The sequence below is a fragment of the Geotrypetes seraphini genome, chromosome 1 (assembly GCF_902459505.1).
Source record: "Geotrypetes seraphini chromosome 1, aGeoSer1.1, whole genome shotgun sequence".
In the NCBI taxonomy this organism is placed as follows: domain Eukaryota; kingdom Metazoa; phylum Chordata; class Amphibia; order Gymnophiona; family Dermophiidae; genus Geotrypetes; species Geotrypetes seraphini.
Genome location: NC_047084.1, coordinates 532,347,716 through 532,370,237, shown reverse-complemented (window position 1 = coordinate 532,370,237; position 22,522 = coordinate 532,347,716).

Sequence of the window (22,522 nt, the reverse complement as noted above, 5' to 3'; positions counted from 1 at the left end):
CTGAATGCTCTGTACTGCCTCTGATGCTCATAGAGTTCCTATGAGCGTCGGGAGCAGCGCAGAGCATTCAGCGCGGCTCCTTGTATTAATAGCCTCTATCACGGTTTAGTAAAAGGGGGGAAACTGCAAAAACTAGTACATTACATTTATTGCTACATATTGGGAGGGCAAAATTAAAAAAATCTATTTTCTTGGGTACAGCACTGTTTTATTTGAGGCAATGATTTTTTTTTAAATTCCCCTCTCTGTGCTTACAGATAAACAACTTATTAATGCCTTCCATTAGTCACTCATTTGAATGATGATAGCCTTTTATTGGCCTTGCAAAATAACTGTTATTATTTGATTTTGTGAACCAGCTGAACACCAGCACTTGTGGGACCAAACCTATCTGTAAAATGTCTCTGCTTTTGAGCTAATATAACGCTGCTTTGTGTCATCTGACAGATGGCTGCAGTTGCCACCAGACCCCCTGCTATGTGAACCAGTTATGCCTCTGACACCTGTGGGAATCCATTCAGGACAGCACACTCTGATATTGCACACTCAATTATCCACTGCAAAACATTATCTGCTCTCACTTTTTGCTTAATTTCCTTGCTCAAGGCAATATTAGTATGGGATGTGTGCCAGAAAAACACCTGAGAGTATTTTGTCACGGTAAACTTTGATAAAAGAACAAACTCTTCTGTTATTGTGAAAACACAAACAAATTAAACAAGGCAAGGTTTAATATCTTGCTTTTAATCCCACATTTAGCTCTTTTTTGTTAAAGCACATTTTAGGTTTGTCCATCTGTCCATTCATCCATCTGTGAATGAAACTGATGCCTCAGACATAACTGTGGAGTCTAATGGCAGGTGAAGAAACAGAGCACATAAGTTTGATAGGAGCAGGAACAGAGAGGTTGACAGGGTTCTCAGACAAGGAAGAGCCTGTGTCCATGTGAAGCAGCCCTTGCCTTATGACTGCCACTGCTGGTGCAAGTCTCTCACTCCAGTCTGCTTTCCCTCTTGCTCCTGACAAAAGTTGAATGATTTATTCAGCAAACTAGGTGGTCGCCTGACAGTCACTCAAACTTAAAATAGCACATTCACAAACTTTTACCCCTAAAATAGTCCATCTATCTGGATAAATGACTCCTGGAAATTGTCCTCACTATGGCCCTGATTCTGTATAGGACGCCCGGGAGAGGTGTCCTATACAGAATCGGGCCTACACTAACCCCGATTCTGTAACCGGGGTCCATGTTACAGACGCCAGTTAGAGAATCAGGTTAGAGTAGAGGCGGCCGCTACACTTATCGCGGCAAGGGATAAGTATAGCGTCCGCCTGTCCAATCGCCAGCAGGAGGGTGCTGAACCCCTCCTGCCGGAAAGCCGCCCCTGCCCCCCGAAACTCTAGATCGATGGCAGAAGAGTGCCGAACCCCTCCTGACGGAACACCCCCCCCCACCAAACTCCCAATCACCGGCAGGAGGGTGCCCAACCCCTCCTGCCGGAAAGCCGGACCCCCTCCGGACCCCCCATGCTAACGACCTCCCCCCCGATGACTCCCCTAACCTCCCCCCCAACTAACCTTTAAATGTTGGCCGGCTGGACGGGTCTTACTGCTGTCCAGCTGACATGCTCGCCTCGTCGAAATGAGACGGGCCCGCCCCTTCCCCACTAAGTCTAAGGCCTGATTGGCCCAGGCTCTAGCAGCCTGGACCAATCAGGCCTTAGGCATAACGGGTCCGCCCATCCCCACTAACCCTAAGGTGTGATTGGCCCAGTGGGGGATTGGATTAGTGGGGGTGGGCGGACCCGCTATGCCTAAGGCCTGATTGGTCTAGGCTTCTAGAGCCTGGGCCAATCAGGCCTTAGGCATAGCGGGGAAGGGCTGGGAAGGGGCGGTCCCATCTCATTTCGACGAGGCGGGCCTTTCGGCTGGATGGCAGCAAGACCCGTCCAGCCGGCCAACCTTTCAAAGGTTAGTTGGGGAGAGGTTAGTTGGGGGGGAGGTTAGGGGAGTCATCGAGGGGTGGAGGTCATTAGCATGGGGGGTCCGGAAGGGGTTTGGCTTTCTGGCAGGAAGGGTTCAGCACCCTCCTGCCAGCGATTGGGAGTTTGGGGGGGGAGGTGTTCCGGCAGGAGGGGTTCGGCACCCTCCTGCCGGTGATCGGACAGGCAGCCGCGGCCGCTATACTTATTGCGGTACGGAGATCCCTTGCTGTGATAAGTATAGCGGCCGCGTCTACTTACAATGTAGGCTATTTTGCTGGCCTACATTTTAAGCATCTCTTCCTCTACTAGGGAGATGCGTAGGGCCGCCTAGGTTCGCTTAAGGCTCTTAGACGAGCTTAGGCGTCTTGCGGGCCTCCCTAGGCTCCTGGAGGCGCCTTCAATATAGGCGGCATGCCTGGGGAGCATTTTTAAAAAAAACGTGCATCCCGATCGGCTGATTAGGCAGCTGTAGGACGCCTACAGCTGGCTAAAATCGGGACGGCACTTTGCAGAATCAGGGCCTAGGTGTCTGAATTCAAAAAGGCCTGGGATAGGCATGAGGGATCTCTCAGAGAGAGAAGGAGATAATGGTTACTTTGGATGGGCAGACTAGATGGGCCATTTGGCCTTTATCTGCCATCATGCTTCTATGTTTAAACACAACAGTGTTTAGTATTTTAAAATGCAATGTTCAATTATACCTTTTTGGAAGATTGCTCTGAGGGGTTATGTGTTGCAGTGAGCATGATTACTGAGGTTAATTATTAAAGTTTCAGTGGGGTGTAAGGCCTGAAAAATAATTGTAGGTGTACAACGTTGAGGCTGACCTTGAGCCATCTAATATTCTTGTAATGGCTTTGCTACTGAGTACCTGAAACCATGCAGAGGAGCAAGAATAGAACCTAATGAGAAAAATGGGGTGGTGAGAGAGAGAGCGAGTAAGGGAAGAACAGGAAGAAGTAGGGAGAATAGATGGAGAGAACATGGGTAGGAGTGTGACAAACATGGAGGACTTTGAGTATGAGTGAGTAGAAAGAGTGGAAGTGTGAGCTATGAGAGCAGGTTATCCCCAATGTCTTCTCTGAGGGATATACAAATTTCATGCTGACCAGAATACCTTTATAACAAAACATTAGTTCAGTGCATTTTTTTTAGTTGAAGTGCTCAATGCTTAGTTTCCATCTTTTTGCCATTTAGGGATGCTCTGTGTATATCCTACTCCTTTTTGAATCCCAATACTGTTTACAGCAGTGTATCGCAAACTGTGTGCTTCGGCGACATTCCAGGAGCACTGCAAGACGCCAGTGAGGAGGAGAGGCAGCGGCGCTGGCTGACTGCTTACAGGATGTGTCGCTCGCGGCAAGAGGCATGTCCTGTAGGCAGTCAACTGGCACCGGCATCTCTCCTCCTCTCCACATCTGTCCTCCTCCAGCACCCCCCCCCCCCAACCAGTGTGGTAGTTGCAGGCTCAGGGTCAGGGCCTCCGCCCATGCGTGGATGTCAATATGATGACATCACACATGCACGTGACATCATTGCATTGACATCTGCAAATTTCTGGATGCCCTCCAGCCACGGCTGCGAGTTTAGGGTGCCGTGGTATTAAAAAGTTTGCGAGACACTAGTTTACAGTACGTTTCCATCACTTTCCATCACTTTCTCCTAGAGGGCATTGTTGTGGAGGAAAAAAAAATATTTCCTGTTATACCTTTGGTTACCTCATTGAATTTTCATATCACACTTTTTTCGGTAGGAGCTGAAGATGAGTTACATTTAGGTACAGTAAGCATTTTCCTCTCTAAAAAAAGGCTTACAGTTTAAGGTTGTACCTGAGACATCAGATTTGATTTGATTTATTGATTTGACATACCATATTACACAACAAGCATCAAAGTGATTCACAATGGACAGTATAATAACAAAAAACTGACAAAAAGTGTAATTAATTAAAAAACAAATTAAACACAAAAATCATACTTATAATTATTTTTCAAAGAAACATACGAGGCGGGCATGTACTGTTTCATTTACATCTTTGGGGGGTGGGAAGGGGGTCAGTGATAGGGTTGCCAAATACCTCTAGAAAAAGGAGGATGGATTGAGATGATTGGGTTTTACTTCTATTGCTTTCAGTAGGAGTAAAACCCAGATGTCTCAATCCATTCTCTTTTTTTCTGGAGCCATATTGTAACCATAGTCAGTGATCACTAGGGGAGTGTGTGTGTATGGTGGTGATGGTGGGGGATCATGCTCCATTTTGGTACTTATTCATTATTAAAACAGGTCTAGTCCCAAAACATTTAACTTGTGCCCTGGATGTATTTTTAAAATCCTCGATTAAGGCAGAAAAACATCCAAGTCATAAGCCCATCCTAGTCCAGCCCACACTACACCTCTAACATGCCCCCTTGAGATTTAGATGAACTACTGATCAACAGCATAGATATCCATCTAGAACAGGCATGTCCAACAGGTAGATCTACCTTTAGATCGCGGAGGGGTCAGAGGTAGATTGCCAGCCCCACTTGGCTCCATCTCTCCAGCAGTTATTTCCGTCGCTAGGAGAGAGCTCATGCCGGCAGGTCATCTGCCAAGAGCTTGCCGCCACTGATGATCCTTTGCCTGTCTTTTTTCCCTGACTGTGGGAATCTTGCCTGCGGGTGTATTGGGAGTACTTGTTGTTTTCGTACCAACAATTTGTGGGTACTCCAGGGGGCCGTCGCCCATGCCCCATGACGATACGCCACAGGCCCGGTGTCATACCTGGTCTCCTGCCTCTCAGAATCACCCATTTCTGCCCCCGCCCCAACACCCCTTAGAAGTGTGTTATATAACGGGTGATATTCATTTGCCCGGGCTTTACCTGAATACACGTGTACCGTATAAGTTGTGTCGTGTGCTGGGTGTTGGTTGCGTTATAGTTCGCTTTCATTAAATGTTTTCGGGCAGACACAACAAAGTGTCAAGAATTTGGTGATTTTGGGTTATTTTTCCAATTTTGTTCTAAATTGCCTTGCCTTCGAATTGGTTCAAACCACTGTGACTTTTGCTTGCCTCTGCAATTTTATTTTGCTTTGCATTTGCATTGATTCCACACTGTGTGCAGAATTTATTAAATCACGTGTAGTGGTATTTGAACTTGTTTGTTGATGTTTAATTTTATTTGGTTTGCTGGACAGGTGTTTGAGTTTTTTTGATGATTGGTGGGATTTGATTATTGGTGCCAGTATGATGAATTCTTATTTTTACTTTAAGAACTGCATGTGTGGTTTTTGGCATCTCCAGTCCTTGTATTGCACATCATCCAAAGGTCTTCACTTCCTGTTGATCTTTAATACTTTGGGACAGTGATAGTTTTGGACCAGACTCAGCCAATGTTTATACTAACTTAGCAGATTTGCCCTTCTTATATCTAGCCATCCCAGTATAATGAAGATGAGTGTTCCAAAGAAGAGCAAAACCTACCACTTTCATGATGAATGGGAAATAGATTACTTCTTCAACATGGTGAAAGACAAGCATTGTTGTCTAATTTGTAATGCCCCAGTATCCTTGCCCAAAAAGGGTAATCTGGAATGTCTTTATAAGGCTCTGCATAGCAATAAGTTTGATGCTGATTTTCCACCCAAAAGTGAAAATTGTAAACTGAAGCGCAAAAACTTAAATCAAAATTGGTTACTTAGCAACAGTTGATGGTAAAGCCAAGGTCACATTCGGTCAATGCAACCATAGCATCCTTCAAGGCCAGCAACTTGATCGCAAAGAAATGCAAACCTTTCACTGAAGGAAAATTTGTAAAAGATTGTTTTCTTGAAACAGCTGACAATATTTTTGAAGGATTTAAAAATAGAAAGAGATCATAGCTGTTATTCAAGATGTACAATTGTCAAGAAAAGCCATCGTGCGGTGAATAGAAAAGATGTGTGAAGACACAACTGAACAATTGTTGGAGGATGTTTCAAATTGTGTTGCTTTCTCACTCCAACTGGATGAATCTACAGACATAAGAGACATAGCCCAGTTACTAGTCTTTATCCGGATGGTTTTTGATGGTGTTTCCAGCACTACTGATGGATCAAGAGCAATGACAGGTGAGGTTGAGGGTTTCATAGCCTTCTGTAGACAGCATGACGACTTCCCAGATTTCCTTTCTTACCACTGCATCATTCACCAGCAAGTTTTGTCAATCAAGAGACTCAATACAAAACTGTCATGGACATCACTTTCAAAATTGTAAATTCAGTTCATGGAAGATCACTTCAAAGATGGATTGAAAAGGGACCGCAGATTTGCTACTGACTGAAGAAGATGGATTGATGAAGGGGCAGCGCAAATCATTTTGCACACAGATGTAAGGTGGCTAAGATGTAAGACATACGGTGGCTAAGATAGACCTGCTATTTTGGTGGGTCTATCAGGCTGCTAGACCTTGCTGGTCAGCCAATGAATATCGGTGCTGACCGGCTCTATCATGTATCATAGCTAGTGACTGGGCTAACTGCTGACTGGGATATTCAATGAGAGATAGCCAGCTGTCTCCCACTGAATATTTATTTATTTCAAGTTTCAAGTTTCAAGTTTATTATATTATTTGATTAAACGCTTTTCAGAATACAAAGCGTTTTACAAAGAAATAAAATTAAATTTCTAAAATCACAAATACATTGTAATTAAAATTAACTACTTTAAATTAAAAACAAACTGGGGTAAACAATCCACATGAAACAATAGGAAAGGGGGAAGAAAGAAAAAAAATACAATTTATAAAAAAAAAAAAAAAAAAGTAAGCAGGTTGGGTTAGTACATAAGGAAGGTATGAAGAGAAGGAGAAAAAAAAATTTTTTTTTGAGAACTAGAAAATCTAAAGAGAAGGGGAAAATAATCTGAATTTAATGAAGGAAGAAGAAATTCGGAATTAATCGGAAAATTAAACTTTTAGTTAAAGGCTTCTTTAAAAAGAAGACATTTTAAACTATTCTTAAATTTTATTTGGTTTTATATCCCATCCTCCCAGGAGAGCTCAGAACGGGTTGCAAGGTTACATACATAATAAAGTGTATTTGTACAAAGTGATCCTGGGGATACCAAGTGCTGTAGGCTGAGGGTTACTATGTTTGACAGCAGCGACATAGAGGAGCTGCACACTGCGTGGGAGAAGGCAATGGCAAACCACTCCTGTACTCTGCTGTATACAGGGTGTTGCAATGAGTCAGTGGCTGACTCAGTGGCATGATCTAGCAATCCATCCATCCAAAGTGATGGCAAACATGGCAAAGACATTTGACAAAGATGATAAAATATAGTTAACAAAGCAAGGCAAAACAGCATGACAAAACATGGTATGGTGAAAAATAGCATGACAAGCATAGTATGGCAAAACATAGCATGGCATACATAGTATTACTAGTGTGGCTATCCTAGTATGACACGACAGAATGACACGTAGTCTGATAGAACCTCGCATGGTAAACATGGGATGGCAAACACTGTGTAGTAGACATAACATAGTAGGCATAGTATAGCTAATGTAGTGTCAAAGATATGACATGTAGTATAGCAGAGTGAGAGAGTAAAGGTGACAGTATAACAAAACATGGCACGGTCAGATATAGAATAAAGTACATAGTCTGGTGGGATCTTGAACAATAGAGGCTATACATTATACCACCAAAAGTTACTTGGTAGGTTAACACATTATATGATGGGCAATAAAAAGTGTGACAGTACATGACATGGTAGGACGAAGCACATCAGTGTTTGAGACTAGAGGCAGTGGAGGGCCGGTGTCCTTTTTCATAAGGTCCAGGAAATTTGGGTCAGCACACTCTTATAGATGAGAAGGGAAGAGATGGGTTTTTATTGCCTTCCTAAAGTTCAGTAGAGCTTCTAATGATCTTATGTGGGTATGTAGTTTGTTCCAGAGGCACGGTAGGTGGTGCAAATATCAATGGTTATCCAACTTAGTGCTATTTAGCTGACCAGGAGATGTTCCTGGCTGGCTAAATATCACTAAATGTCAAGTGGTAATGGTATATCTTTACTGAGATATGACTTTCAAAACTGAACATTGGATTCCAGGTGAGCCTTCATCAATGACCAGTACAAAGGCATTACCACTTCCTATCCTACTATGTAGCCTAACATCCCTCTGCTTTGGCCTTCATCCTTTCACTTTGTTTTGTTAACACTATCAGTATCACTATCACCCCAAGGTTTCTTCATTTACCACATCGGCCCCTCTCCCATCCCATACTGCTCCTTTGGATATCTATACTCTGCACTTCCTCACATTAAAACAATTTCCTAGCATTTGACCACACTTCTAGTGTTGTACATTACTTCTAATATTATCTATTCCCTCAGAGGTGTCTGTCTTGAAAACTGTTGTGTCATCAACAAAAGGCCAAACTTTTCCTTCTGATCCTTTGTCAATACTGCTCACAGGTAGTTTATTGAACAGAGCAACCCCAGGACCTATTCGGCCTGTGAAGAGGGAAAATCGTGAATAATTTTTGGGGCTGGCTCTAACCCACCCCTGCCTCCCTCCTGCTTCCCTCCTGCGTCCCCGACCTTACATGGTGGTCTAGTGGTGACATGGGGCAGGAGCAATCTTCCTACACTCCTGCCCCATGGTCTCACAAGACTATAACGGAAACTCCTATATGAATCAAAGCTTAACATCATTGTGGTATATACCATATGTTCACAAATATAAGCCCATCTGAATATAAACTGAGGAAACCTTTTCTCCCCAAAAAAGGGTGAAAAAAGGCTGACTTGAACATAAACCAAACCCGGAATTCTTGTCAGCTATTTTAAGTAGTAAGACTGTACGGTGAAGACCACCTGTTATTATGGCCTTCACCAATGTCTTCATGATAACTCAATGTGCTGGTATAAGTAATATATATTTTATTAATAATCAATAACAGCTTACAGAACAAGTTTCCAGCAAATGGAGCCAACAGAATAATCCCTTGTCATTTTCTAGTGTCTATTTCAACCTCAGTCCTTCTACACCAGCATTCTTCAGAGCAAAGCTTGCGGGTCAGTGGTTGTGGCCATTCATACTCTGATTCTTCCCTCTCTCCTTAAAGAATGACATGAAGATGGTTTCCAGCGGTTATCCGCGGGGACGGGAACGGTGATGAATTTTGTCACCGTGTCATTCTCTAATTGTAAGCTCTAGGAGGAGTGAGTGGTGTAGTAGTTAGAGCTGCAGCCTTCGTACCCTGAGGTTGTGGGTTCAAATCCTGCATTGCTCCCTGTGACCCTATGTATATTCAGAGCCACCAACTATACATATACTCTAACAGTGTTTAAAAAGTATGGGAATGATTTTAAGTGCCCTGGATGGCATTTAGAAATGGTAACTGCAGGGTTTGAATATGAATCCCTGTGTTTCTAGGTCTATTTTGAAAATTTTCAGTATAGGTCTCTCTCCTCACAAATTAAATGGTCATTTAATACAGGCACTATACTGCAGGTGAGCAAGCATCTCAAATTCATACACCTTAAATCTGCTAATTGAGCCCAAAGTATTTTGAAATTTGCCTAATATTATCAAGGCAGAAAGTGATTAAGTTACAGGCAAATCTTAATCTCAAAACTATTCTTATACAAACAGAATGCCAAAGAAAACTAATTTTTAGGCTATTGAGTTACTGTCTTATTTTTCCACCTACCTAATTGCGCCCAGTTATTATCCTTGCTAATCTAATGCATAATGTATACAGCTTCACAGTTCATTTTTTTGTGGTCCGGGCTCTTTGCTCATCTTAAATTTCTGCAAATTTGTGCACATTCTGTGGTAAAAAGCAACAGCCGATATCTTTTTGGTCCAGTTGTAAAATTGTTGCACTGAGCTGATTTCAGAAGAATTAGGTACAGCTCTTGGTGCCATTTGGCCCAGATTATAGAAATGAAGACTAATAATATGGGATATACAGAACATGCATTTTGGTGGTTACTCAGTTCATCTTGTATTCTCTCTCTCCTCATACACATGTCCACACAAGCACCCACAGTTGCACAAAAAAAAAAAAAAAAAAAATCCCAGGGGCAGGTGCAAGCTCTCTCTGACCACATTAAAAGGCTACCATAAACATGGGTAGACAAAGGCAGCTGTTAGAAAAGCGTATATAAATTTTATCAGGTTCTTTGATGGAACAAGTATTTCACATAAAGGCAAAGCACATAAAACAATGCTGAGGGGTTGGCCTCCTGTTCTAACAGAGAACATGCTTTGTAATACTAGCTTGAAGACTCAAACTAATAAGCACATGTTACACCGATGGAATCTTCTAAGTATGTGATTTTGCCACATTCTAAGAGATAGTGTCGAGCCTTTATTCAGTTTGCAGTTCAGCATTAACTAGGCAATATGTAAGATGCTGCAAAACAAGCAAATTGGTAATGGTGGCTAATGCCTTCCTAATAGATTCCTGTATCCATTAAAAAAAGCAAAACAAAGAGATCAGACTTTCAGTAAAGATATGGTTTACATTTCATTTCCACTGGCTGATTGAAAGAATCTATGTTGCTTGCTGCAGGACACCAAATAAATGTGTTGCCTTCCTATTGTGCCCCTAGAAATAATATATGCAAAGCTTTTATCTTTCATGTAACAATATTTTTTTTAAATTATATTTACATATTTACAGAATAATAAATATGTATAGTAAAAAACAGAAAATAATGGAGATGATATTCAAAGACCACCTTGTATTTTAATAAGCCACGATAGAGGTTTCTACCATAGCCAAGGGTGCTAAATGCTCTGACGCTGCTCTGACGCTGATAGGGACAATGATAAATTACTCAAAACTTACCTATTCAGCAAACAAGACCCTTAACTGTCCCCCCTCCTACAATAACACCTCACCCCTCGCCCTGCTCTTCTCCTCCTTCACGATAGCTTCTCTCGTCCCTATCTTTTACACTCTTCCTTCATCTTTTGTTAAGTTCGGTTAAAACTTTGTTATAAATCTGATAAATTGTTGTAAATCTGCTTTTCAACGCGGATCCTAATCTAATTGATGTAAACCGCCTAGAACTTGCTGGGTATGGCGGTATATAAGAATAAAATTATTATTATTATATTATTATTATTATTATAAAGTCTTACAATAAGCTTCAAATAGCAGAATGTTAAGACAAAAGAGAAAGAGAGAAATATAAATATAACTTCGTTTTACACATGGCGCAAGATTCTACCAAAATATGGATAACTGATGTAGGCTTTAGTGTTGTGGACGAAACACGGACCTTGTCGCGTATAAGAAAGTCCAAAAGGATTTATAAAACGGACTAAGCATCTAAAAAGATATGCCATATGGACTGATATTTATTTGTATATGTGTTGTATTTAATAAATGATTTGAAACTCAACATTGTCACAGGTTGATGTGTACAGTTCCCTCCCCACTTTTCTTTTCTTGCTTTAACCACTGCGCCACACTCTCCCCCTAGAGGTGAAATAAAAGCTTACATACCCAGCAGGTGTGATTCCAAGTAGACGCTAAAATAAAAGATAAAACCCTTTTCATAATAGCATTAACTGAAATAAGAGTGTACCTTAAACAATAATCCTTCCTTAAAACTTCTCAGCAGAGCAGAATAAATATTAACAGGGTCTTACTCACCAAATCTCCTCACTGTCACAGCTTCAATTCACACTACAAACTGCTTATAATGAATGTGCCACAGCTGTTGCAAAGACTACTTACATGTGTGAGTGAGAGAGATCAGAGATCAGTTGTGCAGCTTCCAATGCTTACATTTAATCATTCAGAAATAATTAGAAAACAGAACCAAGGTTAAAAAAAAGACACAAAAAACAAACCCAAACCCCCAGCACCTAACAACAGTGTTGCTGTGTTTAAAAATATTTGAATTGTTTTAAAAAGCCGTACTTTGTTTCAGAACACTAAAAAATTTCAAAGGACAATAAAAGTAAAAAAAAGAGTTGTAAATGAAAGAGCATTCTCTAATTAGCTGAATTTATTTTGTTTATTAATTTTTTAAAAAATTGATATACCACCTGTACTCTAAGTTGTTTCTATAAAATTAAACATTCATAATTACATTTCAATAACTTAAAACTAACAAACTTCCACTCATTCCAAAGAGAATACTGACAAACTTTATTCACTTCCTCCATACAGTCTATTCACAATATACAGCAAATGATCATACAGCTGTCTACCTGAACCAACGCAGGAAGTAGTTATTTCATAAAAATCAGACATATCCTAAGCTGTATTGTCCCTACAAGCAGGCATCAACAGCCAGCTTGATCTTTAACAATTTCTTGAAATTGAGGCAGTCAGTACATAATCTTAATTGTCCCTACAACATGTTCCAGAGAGACATCCCAGCAATCGAGAACATTCTTAATTTTGTGGCCACATATCTCACTCCTTCCATTCTCGCTATTAATTTCATTCCTCCTTCAGATCTCAGAGCTTTGTTTGGTCTATAGACTTCCCACAGAGATTAAAACCAGAAAGGGGCAGAACGATACAAGATCTGGTATGCCAGAGATAATACCTTATAGTGCACCCATTGTTGCATAGGTAACCAGTGAAGTTGTTTCAGAATTGGAGTAATGTAACATATATACTTGAATATAAGTTGATCCGACTATAAGTCGAGACCCCCCTTTCCCCCCCCCAAAAGGAGGAAAAATGGTTGACTCGAATATAAGTCAGGCAGCTTAATATTCAAGTGCCCTGCCCTGTCAGGCTCTGCACCCAGCTCCCTTTCTGCCAGGCATTGCACCCAGCACCCTTCCCTCCCTCCCCTGTCAGGCATTGCACCCAGCCCTCTTCCTTCCTTCCTTCCCTCCCTCCCATGCCAGACTCTGCACCCGGCACCCTTCCTTCCTTCTCTCCTTCCCCTGAACCCAGCTCCCTTCCTGTCAGGTATGCACCTAACCCCTTCCTTCCCTCCCTCCCCTGTCAGACTCTGCACCCAGTACCCTTCCTTCCCTCCCTTGTTAGACTCTGCACCCTCCATCCATCCCAGGCTCTGCACCATGCCCCCCTCCCTGCCCTAGCCTCATACCTCTACTGCCTATCCCCGGTGGAGGTGCAGCAGGCAGGAGCGAACTTTCCAAGTTCCTGCCCTGCTGTTAACAGGCTTCTGTGAGTGTCTTTGGCCACTGTCGCTTAGAAGCACGAGCAGGCACGCGATTTGGCACTGCTACTCAGTGCTGAGCGGCTTCCTTAATGACTCCTGTGAATTCTCGCAAGAATTCACGGGAGCCGTTAAGGTAGCCGCTCAGCATTGAGCAGCAGTGCCAAATCACGTGCCTGCTCGTGCTTCTCAGCGGCCAAAGACACTCATGGAAGCGGGGCAAGAACTTGGAAAGTTTGCTCCTGCCTGCTGCACCTCCACCAGGGATTGGCAGTAGAGGTATGAGATTAGGACAGGGAGAGCGGCAGGGTGCAGAGCCTTGTGGCGGTGGCGACCTGCAATAATTTTGGAAGGGGTGTATTGGCTCGAATATAAACCGGGTCCAAAAATCCCGGTTTATATTCGAGTATATGTGGTATTCCCTCTTTGGAACACCACTAATCAGTCTAGATAAAATATACAACCAGGTAGAAAGTTGAGATCCAAGGGAGAGATGAGGTTAATTGTTGATGAGGAAGATAGGGTTCGTTACATAAGACTGAGAGTGCCCAATTTCTCCATAGCTAGAGTAAAACTTTGGAACTTTCTTTGTGTAACCTTGAGCCTATATATGGACCGCTTGACCTTTAAGAAACTGCTGAAGGCTCATATATTTGTGGATGCTTTCATGTATACATGAGGGGAGGACTTTGACCTTGATATGGCTATCTCATGATACTGAAATTGGGAAATGTAAAGGAAGGGAGGATTTTTAATTTGATATAGTAACTATAACATTGTGTTACTGAGAAATGTAAACATGACTATTTTTGTTAAAATCTGAGCTATATGTTTTATTCTAATATAACATATGTTCTTATGTAAACTGCTTAGACTTAAGCGGTCTATAAATTTTTAAAATAAATGAATACCAGACCCCCTGATATTTTACTAAATACTTACTGTATGTAGAAATATTAGTAGAAATGAACCTCCATGTTTAACAAGAATAGCCTGGATTCTCAAAACAGTGCCAGAATCAGCCAGAATCACCTGAAAAAAAACAACTCCAGTCACACATCACTCAAACTTCGACGCTGTTTTGAGACTTGAGGTCTGTGTCGAAGATAGGCACCAGAATGTAGGGCAGGGTTTTACCGACCTACATTTCTGATGCCTACCTTTGACATAGAATCACGCTTAGTGGCACCGAACATCAACCCTGTCTATAACCACACCTCTTTTGATGTTCAGCGCTGGCTTTTAATGGCCAATTAAAAACATTTAACTTAGGCACCTTCCAAACAGCATCATTTTGAGAATCTGGACCACTGTGTTTAAGCAATAGGAATCATCTTTTTCTCTTGTGTATCTTTGATCACATCCAGACCTTGGACTTCATGTACACTGTATCCTTAGCTCTAAACTTTAATTTAAAGAGTCAGCCTTTGTTGCGCTCAGATTAAAATCTTTATGGAAAATCAGTCAGTTCCAAGCTTATCCATATCCTCAGAAGATGCCTGAGCTGGACCTTCCTTTTCTTTTTTTATTCGCTTAAAGAAGATAATATGTTTTAACCAATGGTGGTACTAGTTCTCTTGAAACCTTAAGCTCTGAAATAAAGCTTCAATTCATTTCCACTGCTGAAATAATACTCATAGGTACCCAAGGAAAATTCAAGAATCTTTTAAATTATGATACCTCTCAACATTTTCTATGTTGTGTTAAGGACAAGTCTTTCACAAAATTAGGTTCTATTTCTTGAGCTTGTTTCATAATATTTTCCAGTTCTATTTATTTACGTTTCTATACATCTCCCAGGAGAGCTCAGAATGTTTTACATGAGTTAATTGAGGTACTCAACTATTTTTCCCTGTCTGCCCTAGTTGGCTCACGATCTATCTAATACCTGAATTGGGGGTTTAAGTGACTAGCCCAGGGTCACAAGGAGAAGTGTGGGTTTGAACCCACAACCCCAGGGTGCTGAAGCTATAGCTTTAACCACTGCGTCACACTCTCCCCTACCATATTATGCTTAAAGTCAACAACCTTAGACTTCAAAACTTCTTTTTATTGTGCTGTATCTAAATGTCTCCACTAACAGGCCTATCATGCCAGTCATAAACTTCTCCAGAGTCATAATACTGTGCCAAAGTACTTCAAGGGTAAAACTCTTTGGCCTTGCCTAGACACAACAGAGAAATAAGGTCCCAGTTCAGAGACTGCCACCATAGCTATATCTTGCAAAAATTGGCAATGCCCAAAGATTTCCAGAATCGTTCAAACCTTCTGATCCATCTGTGGGACACACTTCACACTCATTCTTCCTTCCAGATCCAGCTTCAGGAGCCGGATTAAGCACTTGGAATAATCTTTCTGTATTTGTAACCGATGCAATAAGTTTCAAGTAATAGGCCTTTTTGGTTACCCATATCACTCTTTTGTATAGATTTAGTAGATGTTTAAAGCCAGAATGTGGGGGGATATGTCCTCTATTTCTTCTCTTTATGTCACAGCTGTGTCTTCATTAACCTAAAATGGCCACTTTCCCAGAAATTCTTTTCTTCTTATATATGTGCTGCATGGTTTTAACAGGTGTTATTTAGCAGAGATCAATAGGAAAGCTGTATTCCATTGTGTAGCTCGATCTTCTAATGAAAGGGAGAAGTCAGCAAAAGTAAATAGTGAGGTTTTCTGAAAGCATTCCAGCTGTGATGGAATGAATGTCTCTCATTTGGAATGTGTAGTCCTGATGAAGAAGTATGATAGCATACCGACAGATAAGTTTGAAGGTAAGAAGCACTTGATCAGTGCAAGGGATATTGGTGCTATAAAAGTCAGCTGCAGGAGAGAATTGAGAAGTATCTCAAAGTACAAGGTCCAAAGACTGACCAGCAATATACTTGTGCCTAACTATATTATCCCCCCATTTTACAAAACTATAGCGCAGTAATAGCTCCCGCACTCATAGGAATTCTATGAGCGGCTGGCGATATGGTTTTGTAAATTAGGGTGGGGGTAGTTAGGTGCATAACTGCTAGTATTCTACTGTATAAACTGGATACATAACCTGAACCTGTCCATGCCTCTCCCAGGTCCATGCTCCCACAATTTGCACCAATTATTGCCACTAATTGGTTGTTAAATACAATTGGCAGTTAAGCAATAAAGTTATACTGCACCATCCCTTTGGAACTGCTACACCGAATTATTTACGCGAAGACACCTCTTTAACTGCCTTCAAGTCCAAATTAAAAACCTACCTGTTTAAGGATGCTTTTAATGTATAACCATCCTGTTAAGGACGCGACCTTCCTGATTTTTATTTACTTACCTGGCATTAGATCCCATTCCCTGTGTTTTTCTTTCCCTTTTGTGCTTTAACTCTAAATAAATGTAGTTCTACCATTTTCCTCATGTTCCTGTTTGTCCGTTGACTCCATTCGTCTCGTCAGTCCTTTGTATGACAACTAAAACTTAATGTTTTGCTTTTATATTTTTTGCTGTTATATTGTTTGTTATTTTTTTAACCCTTGGATGCACACCACCTTGAAGTTTTCATTTGGTGGTATAACAAATTTCAATAAACTTGAAACTAGCTATTACAGTACTCCCCCGATATTCGCGGGGGTTCCGTTCCAGGAGATATTCACGGGGGTTCCGCAAATATGGTTTTTCAAGGGGGAGACTGGAGAGGGCAGCGGGAGAGCAGCCGGAGCGCTGGCGAGTGCAGGAAATCACTCGCGGCATGCTCCAATCGCCTCTTCCTGTACTAAGTCAAAGCAGCTCCTGATTGGATAAGGCCCGACTTAGTGCAGGAAAAGGCGGCCGGAGCATACCACGAGTGATTTCCTGCACTCGCCAGCGTTCCGGCTGCTCTCAACTGTTTCTCCCGCTGCCCTCTCCTTGTCGGCGGTTCGTGGTCGGAAAATACTACAAATGACTGGGACCGCGAACTCCCAACCGCGAACGACTAGGGAAACACTGTACTTGTATGCACAACATCGCACTCTAAGGCCCCGATGCTCAAAGCTTTGACGCTAAAGTGAACAGCGACTGCCCCAAACAGAGGAAACTGCAGAAAAATAGCTATCCAATGCCCAAAGTCAATTGTATTCAAATTATATGCATATCATAAGAGTTTCATGGTGAGCACAGCTCTTGTACACAGGCATCAAACAAACTCTGAAGTGGACCACACATCAGCATCATTCTTCTGCATCTTTAAATATAAGATTTTCATATTTTCTCACTTCAAAGGCTTATATTTAAGTGAAGAAAGCAGGCGTCAATGTGTACTTTCACTTTTAGGTTTGCTCCGGCTCACACACATTTCTTTCTCAGTACTGGCGTTTATGTGCTTGCATGGGCTTCCTTCTGCTTCCAAAAGAAATCAAAACCAACATATTTTAAACTGAAAAAAAAAATATCCTCTCTTCAACCCCCCTCCCACCCTTAATTCAAGCTAAGAGCTAGTATCGTGTTTCCCTGAAAATAAGACACTGTCATATTAATTTGGGCCCAAACAAAGCACTAGGGCTTATTTTCTGGGGTAGGGTTTATATTAAGACCTATCCCGAAAATCATGCTAGGGCTTATTTTCAGGGTAGGTCTTATTTTCGGGGTAAAAGCAGGTTTTATTTATGTACTGTTCTCTGAGCATTCGGAGGGAATACAAAATGGCCTCATTAACATCCGTTTGACTACATTTGAATATAATTTGTGGCCAGATTTGATATCCATGTTATTTCCTTTGCTAAAACCCTCTGAGCATTCTGACACAGATCAATGCCAGCACTAGTCCAGCAGTAATTGGCTCTGTGACGCAGTGGTCACAGCAGCAGAACAGCCAGAGTGAAGTAAAATCAGTTTACTTCACTTTGGTTGTTCTGCTGCTTTGACCACCAGGGGTCATTTCTGGACAGTTAAACTGCTTTGAATATTGACCCCTTGAGAACTAAAGTTAGGCTACACCAATCAGGAGCTGCTTTGACACGCCAGTTTCCAGAAGAGGCAGTTTGGAAAATACCGCGAAAGATCATGTACTCGATTTTCCTCACTTGCTGCCACCCCAGCTGCCTTCTCCTGCCTCTCCTGCCTCCGATCAGCTCCTAAATTGCATTTGTGGTTTTTTGAAATTTGCGGGTGTTCCTGGAACAGAACCCCCGTGAATTTCGGGGGGAAACTGTATACAAACTCTGGTTTGTTTTCCTGAGTTTTAGAGTATCTTTAACAAAAATGTAAAGAAACACGTTTTTGAATGGGTTGATGTTACCAAGATCCATTCCTGAAGCTGCCTATGAAAGGACCTCGTGGCCTCTCTGTTTCATCTTTGTTAGCCTAGTAGAGATATCAGTTCTCCCAAGCAGTTTGTTATTTTCTTTTATCAGAGGAGTTTATCATGCCTTCCATCTCTTTTTCAAACATATGTATTCAAATAGGTTAAAAATCCATATTTAAAGCAGTTCAAACTCCTCTGATGGATAGTGAAGACTGCAGCATATCAGGACTTGGACTGAAAATAAGTTAATGTAGGGAAAGTTCCAAGAATAACAATGGAAACTGAAAAAACCACCAAATGACTTATATCATGATGTTTTCTTTGGGATAGGGAAATTGCATGTCATGTACAAAAACAAACTAGAAGCCATAGAAGAACATCCTGTAGTAAAAGTTACCAGAAAAGTTCCAATAGTGCTGAAAGACTCATAAAAGAGCTAGATTAAATGGATCAATAAAAAAAAATTGGAAATCATTCAGAAGGTAGCAAAGGCCACTGAACAGGTTCACGTTTTAGTAATAGCGGGAAATAAGATATGAGCTTAATAAATTTAGAAAGAGAGAATCAGAGAGAGAATGCCATCCTTTCCCGATAAGAGAGTGATTATTAGTTTACTTTACAAAGTTAGACACCTCTGCAGTGTTTTTGAGGTGCCCATGACACTTTCATTTGGATAATACTATTCCAACACCAGTTCTGAGTTCTAATCAGCATTAGAACATAAAAACATAAGAATAGCCTTACTGGGTCAGACCAATGGGCCATCAAGCCCAGTAGCCCATTCTCACGGTGGCCAATCCAGGTCACTAGTACCTGGCCAAAACCCAAGGTGTAGTAATATTCCATGCTACCAATACAGGGCAAGCAGTGACTTCCCCCATGTCTTTCTCAATGGCAGACTATGGACTTTTCCTCCAGGAACTTGTCCAAACCTTTCTTAAAATCAGCGACACTATCCGCTCTTACCACATCCTCTGGCAATGCGTTCCAGAGCTTAACTATTCTCTGAGTGAAAAAAAATTTTCTCCTATTGGTTTTAAAAGTATTTCCGTGTAACTTCATCGAGTGTCCCCTATCAAAGATGGCAAACACATCTTTGATAAAAATGCACGTGTAAATGTTGCTGATGATGAGACCCTGAATTGCAATGTTTGTCTAACAAATCATGATACTTAACTAGAACTGGAATTGGACGGAGACAGGCAAAATGTATGAAGACTACCGTAATGCCCAGATTCTGTAAATGGTGCCTAAATCAGCCGGCACCTAAAAAAGAATGGTGCTGGCCACGTGCCAATCACGCTTAAGTGCCATTTACAGAATTGCACCTAGTGGCGTCTATGTAAAAACTTAAGCACTGGAAATGTAGGCAAAGGTTTTAAAGGCCTTCATTTGAGGTGCCTAAGTTTTTGGAGAATCACACTTAGTAGTGCCTAAGTCACGCTCCACGCATAGAAACATCCACTTAGGCATTAATTGCTACCAATCACCATGTGATAGGCACCTAATTTTTATATAATCGGATAGGTGCCTATTGACCAATTAAGTTTGTTTTCAATTATTGAGGCTATTAAGGGTATTTTACCAATTAAGGCTCCCTTTTATGAAGCTGTGTTAGGCTTTCTTATCGCTGGCCATGGTGGGTATTAGCTCCGACGCTCATAGGAATTCTATGAACATCGAAGCTAATACCAACATGGCCAGCGATAAAAAAAAGTCTAATGTGGCTTCATAAAAGAGGTGTGTGTGTGTGGGGGGGGTAAGTTAGGCACCTAAGAATCTGGCCCTAAATAAATAGCCCACTCTTCAGCCAGCTGTGGGCTTTAATTGCGCTATCTTCTGCTGGCTCTGAACCTGGATATTCAGTGCCTGGCGATTTTTGGTGACTGGTATTGAATATCTGGTTTCATTTTTGGCTTCCAGGTGATAACTGGTTAAGCCAATATTTAGTGCTAACTGGCCCTCAGCTAGCCCATAACCCCCCGTTTTACAAAGCTGTGCTAGCGACTGCTGCTGTGATAACTGCCCCAAAGTCCACAGGGATTTAAAGGGCTTTGGAGATTTTGCCGTGTGACAGCAACTAGTGCGGCTTTGTAAAAAGGGGGAAAGATAGGACAGCTATTCAGTAGTGTACCTAGGGTATGTGACTCCTGGGGCCAATCATTTTTTAACCCTCTCCCCCCCCAATGTAAAAAAAATACTCCTTGCCAGTCTGATGCTTTACCTTCCGTCAAGCTGAAAAAACTGCCGGCCTCGGCAGTGATTCTGCTACGTTGCCCGCGGCTCCCTTTCCTGCTTTCCATCTGCCACTATCCACCCAGGCGGAAACAGGAAGTTGCGTCATTGGCAGATGTGGAAAGCAAGAAAGGGAGCCACGGGCAACGTAGCTGAATCACTGCTGAGGCCGGCAGTTTTTTCAGCTTGACGGAAGGTATAGGGACATTGGACTGGACAGGAGAGAAGGCTGGGAACATGCTGGGCCAAGGGCACTACCCAGAGCCTTGGGGCCGGGCTGTGAGATAGGGAAGTTCCAGGGCCATGACTCCAAGGCCGGGAACACTAAACTAAACTAAACCTTAAGTTTATAAACCGCATCCTCTCCATAATTATAGAGCTCGGCACAGTTTACAAGAGCTTAATACAGGAAGGAATAACATATTGGGTTTGGAGGTTGGAGTACAGGGGGGAGGAGAGCATTACATTTCAAGTTCAAGTTTCAAGTTTAATAAAATTTTGATTAATCGCTTAATCTTGATTCTAAGCGATGTACATAATAAAAACACAGTGTTGGGGAAACAAAACAATGCATGACAAAAACAAAGTCCTACGGGACTATTAACAAACTTGACAAAACTAAAAACAGAAGGAAAAAGGAAAAGAACTACAAGTTATTTGACAGAAAGCGAGACATTTAGGGGAAAAACAAAGGTGCTTACGGAATAGTTGGAAGGAGCCCTGATTCCGTAGTGGAGCAGTAAGATTATTCCATAGCCCTGTGATTCTGAAGAAGAGAGATTTTCCAAATTTTCCCGCATAGAGGATACCTTATAGCGAGGGGAAGGATAGTTTAAGTTTTTGGGTGGGCCTGGTGGTGTCAGGACTCGAGGAGTTCCAAGACAGTGGGATGAGGGGAGGGAGGATGCCATGTAGGATCTTAAAAGCTAGGCAGGTGCATTTAAAATGAACCCTAGATATTATTGGGAGCCAGTGGAGTTTGGACAAAAGTTTGGAACACCCCTATCATGTCTTGCAACTGGGGCAGTCTGCCCCCCCTGCCCTTTGTATGCCACTGCAGCTATTTATGCAGTCCTATTTATGCGCTAACCTTGTCCAGTTAGTGTTGAATATCGGGTCCTAGGTCCCACCCACAAAACACCTCCATGATAGCTGGATCCTGGTTATGCAAATATTCAGTGGGGAAAACTGGTTATTTCCCACTGAATATTCATGGATAGCCTGTTACAGTGGTATACCGGGCTTGACAGTCACCCAGAGCAGAGCACCCCTTCCTCCAGGCTGCGAGGGGATATGTGGAGCAGCCGCAGTCCACATGCACGTGGCTATTGGCTCTGCCGGTCTCCTCCCCCAGAACAGGAAATTGATGTCAGAGGGAATGGGGGGCCGATGGAGCTGATGACCGAGTACACGTGGATTATGGACCTATACTCCACTCTTGGTACGCTAGAAGCCAGTAATTTGAAATTTAACTGGTTAGTAGCCATTGACAATTGGTTAAATTGATTTGAATTTCAGGTCTAATGTCTTTTTTTTTGTATGGAAAGCTTAATTAAAGAGCAAGTGCAGGTGGACTGTGGTAAAGTACAAGAAATTATATGAACGTGCTATTATTTATTTACATATTTATTTATGGGTATTCATATTTTGGCAAAAGCCAGGCTGATTGCATAAATGCACATAATAATAAAATCCTAAAGCAGCCGAGGCAAATTACATGCCACAGGCCTTATAGGTGCCTACTTCATACTCATTTCTTACATCCTTACATTATCAGCTAACTTCAAGGGCACCTAGCTGAGGCTATTGTTAAGAACAGGAATTTCCAAATTTGTCCTGGTGACTTCAAAGCCCGTCGAGTTTTTTTAAATAACCAGAATAAATGTGAGAGATCTAGGTATAC